Genomic DNA, 4,370 nt, shown 5'->3' on the forward strand with positions numbered 1-4,370 from the left:
CAGTGAGAAGACTCACCTGGCAAGCAAAAAGCAGCTATCCTCACACTTGAATCTCGAACTCGCCACCGCCTAACACATAGGATGAATATCTCTTATAATAACTCTTTTTCACGACTCAGATAATCGAAGGCGGTTCCTTCTCTTTCTAACTCTCTAAAGTGGGCAAAAGACCATTTTACCCTTCCAAGGCCTCTATTACTTATGTTGACCAAAACCCCAAAGTCAACAAAAGTCAAGCTCAAGTCAACCGTCCACATTTGACTCTACTCGTCGAGTCCCCTCGCATGAACTGAACTCTACCTAGGACTCACTCAGCTCGTCGAGTTGACTCCCGACTCGGCGAGCCAACACTGGGTTAAGACTACTCGGTTAAACCCGCTACGACTCGACGAGTTGGCTCCTACAGATTTCTCATTCAGCCATTCGAGGTCAGATCTGCAACCCAAACTCATAGATCTAACCTCCTACCACCCAAAAATCACACAAAGGTCTGAACTTGAGGCTCATGCATGGTGTATTTTGCTCTATACACCATTTTGACTCTATTGAAGCTCCATAGCTTCAAAGCTCCAAGGTTACTCACTCATGGCTGCCTACTTTCTGGATCTGTGGACCTCACAGGGTTCAGATCTACAATTGACTCGAAAAAGGGTTTGGATGCACCCAAAACCCCATCAATAAGGATACAAGCCCAACTTTACAACCAATGAAATCTACTCAAACACAAGGGATGCAAGAGTTGTACCAGATATGAAGCTTGAAATGAAGACGAGACTGATCCACCAACTCTCCTCTGAGATCCTTGCAACTCTAGGGTTTCTCTCAAGGGACGAAGACACTGTTGGGAAGGGGTCAAGAAGGCTATTAGTGTATTTAAATAGGTCCCAAACCCCGAAGATTAGGGTTTCTCTGCCCAACACCTACTCGGCGAGTCCCTCCTCGGACTCGTCGAGTCCACTCATTAAATCCACGGGAGGAACCCGACTCGACTCGGCGAGTTGGACCTTCAACTCGTCGATTCTCTCCTTTAATCACAAGATTAACCTACACCATAATACCTCTGAAAATCTAGATGTTACATTAATAGAGTCGAAAACCAAACCCTATATCCTTAACATCCTCTAATGACTCCAAACCCTTGCATGAGTGAAAAGCAACCATCTGATGGGTTTTATGCATAAGAAACTATTGGATTAGTGTCTAAGTCCATAACTATTTTGGTATGCACTTGACCCGATGGTGCATGGTCCTTTTGGGTTGCCTTCACCAAAGCAACTTGATAGGATGAATTATGGAGAGAAAGTATTAAATATGATTTATTAATATATTATGGGAATAATATATTAAAGGAGAAATCATATTGTTTAATTAATATTAGTCAAGAATTAATTGGTAATTAGTTTTGTGACTAAAAGAGATTAATTAAACTTAAGGGACTGGAATTGTAATTATGGGATAATTGCAATTTGGGCTATGGATTGTCTTAAATTGAGGAGTGGACGAATTCTATGGGGAAACCCATAAGGAAATCGTCCAAGGCCCTAATTAAAGGAGTCCATGGGTTGCTTAGGGCTTAAGCATCCAAATTAGGGTTTCCTTGTTAGATAACCCTAATAGCCTCACTATATATAGACCCCTTATGACCCAAAAACGAGGAGAAGACTTCTTCTAGGGTTTTACACGTTTTAGGGCAGCCTCCATCCTCTCTCCTCTTCATCCTCTTGCTTATGGTGTTTGTGAACCATTAGAGGAGTGAAAATTGTGACTCTAAGCTTTCTAAAGTCAATACAAGGAGATTTGGGATTGTTATTGCTACATAAAAATCAAAGTAACATCTTAAACCTATTCTCATGTTAATATGATTACTTGAATGCTAGAATTAGGGTTTATAGTCTTGGATAACTTGCATGTACAATAGAGAAACCTAGATCCAAGCATTAGGGATTGTATGAGCACATAGGATGTCTTATGACCAAAACCCATAAGTGGTATCAGAGCCTAGATTGGTTTCTATTGTATTGATGCCTTGTATGTTGAAAAAATTCGATTTTTGTGGTTCTGCATGATGGACTCGGCGAGTTGCCCCCTACTCGGCGAGTCCATGGGGGTACTCGGCGAGTTCGCTCGTCAGATGGAGTAAACTTCGGGATTTCTTGTTGTTTTTGCTTAAGGATAGTTGCCTTATCATATTAGATCAATATAAATCCGATTTTATGATATATTTGACTATATTCTTGATCTAATTGAAGATATTTATCAATTAATAAAATATTTGTTTCCTTATGTAATAATTGATTAATTATTTTGATTAAATTGGTAAATTGTTTTGCAAGAAATCATTAAATAAATCAAATATGGATAATTATGTGATTAAATGTTAATTTAGATTATTTGTTATTTGATTCTTGTGCTTTGAAAAGTTTTCATATTTTCCCCTTTAGGTTTTATAGTTTAAATTTGAACCCAAAAGTTTTGTTGTTTTGAAATTTAAATAGTTAAAACCCTAATGTTTTGAAAAAAGGTTTCAAAACTTGCCCTCAAGTTTTGGAATTTAAATTTTGATTAATAGTTTAATTTTGATGCATATTTAAATTCTAAACCCTAATGTTTTGATATGTTTCAAAACTTGCGAATTTAAAAGTTGATTAAAAGTTTAATTAGGAATGTTAAATTCTAAAACCCTAGTATTGTTTTGAAAAAGCTCAAATCACATCCTTATGGTTTTTATTAATTAATTAAGGAGTATAATTAAAGGAGGTTTAATAAATCCATAAAAGTTTAGGTTAACAATTTAATTGAATTAAAAGTATAATTGTTAAATTAAACCAACTAGTATTTTAAAAGTGTAAAATACACCCTATACTATATATATAACATTAAAAGTCTAACATTATATATATATATATATATATATATATATATATATATATATATATATATATATATATATGTATGAGTAAAAGTCAGTCTTACCATTAGTAGGCCTCATTCACGAAGCTGGTCTATAAGGGGTGTTTAAGGAAATTGCCTATAAAATGGCGATTGAATGAGTATCCACTCTTACCCACCGCACTCTTGACTAGTGGAGGGTTGTTAGCCGAACGGGTAGGATAGGACGAAACCTTCCATTATAAGTATAATGAATTATTAAAGTAACTAAATGTTTTCATAAAATTCCCGATCTTTGTTACTTAGGCAAAAATGAATTGATGCAATTCCATGAAATTACACTTTGTGCCCTTGCAAATACGTTAGTGGAGCGTTTGTGGTTTACCGGCACACTAAATGGTTCTAAGCAAAGGTAGCAAAGGGTGACTCAATGTTTGTCATTGTTCGGTGGAGCGTGTGTGGTTTACCAGCACATCGAATAGGTGACTGTAACATGTGAGGGCACCATGTAAGTTTGCATGGTTATTCACACCCGCTTTGTGATCCTCGGCATCCCAATCACAAACAAGAGGGGCATATCGAGATTTAAACATGCCATTGAAATGTTCAATGAATCTCATAGGATCTAGGAGTTTTCATAGATTTAAAACTTAATTTTCTTTTTCGTTTTTCATGGTGGAAATTAGTGAATCGTCATTCACTTACCTTCAAATGTTCTGCAATTTGGGTTACAGCATCCCTCTCCCGAGTTGTAGAATATTGTGTTGGGTCCTAGCCTTAGTATTTCATTTGGGTGATTTACTAAGGACTCAATCAATCAACTAACTTGAATTTGTTTTCTCCCGTTTTGTAGATGTCAAAGTTCGACAACTATGGTCTTCCCAAATCTCGTGGAACAAGCTTTCCACATGAAGATGATATTCCACGATTCGATCGAGGAACAAGAAATCATGCTTCACTTCCTCCACCTCCTCTGATTATTCTCCCTAACCCACAAGTTCAAAGGCTTGAAAAGTTCAAGATCACTCAAGCCCTTTTGGCAAGTAAACATAAAGAAGGAAAGCCGGTGTGTGCACACATCCTAGGAATGAAGTCACACATTGACAAGTTAAGAATGTTGGGATCCGTTGTCTGTGAGAAAATGGCTGTTGATTGGGTTCTTCAGTCACTTCCTAACTCATATAGTGAGTTCGTAAGAGAGTACTATATGATGAACCGCGATGTGACCCTTATAGATCTCACCTATATGCTTATTGCTGCTGAATCAGAAATGTTTTGGCGCAATGGAAAAGCAAAGTTGATTGGTGAATCTACCTTCAAGACCTTTATGGATATAGACAATGGCAACGAAAGACATGCTATGATCGAAAAGTTTGATCATAAGAGAAAGGCAATGTCTGAAGTAGTTCCATGTCTTGTTCCAAAAGAGTCAATTTGCTTTTATTTCCAAGAGAAGGGGCATTGGAGACGAAGCTGCCCCA

The sequence above is a fragment of the Lactuca sativa genome, chromosome 6 (genome assembly GCF_002870075.4).
Source record: "Lactuca sativa cultivar Salinas chromosome 6, Lsat_Salinas_v11, whole genome shotgun sequence".
Lineage (NCBI taxonomy): Eukaryota > Viridiplantae > Streptophyta > Magnoliopsida > Asterales > Asteraceae > Lactuca > Lactuca sativa.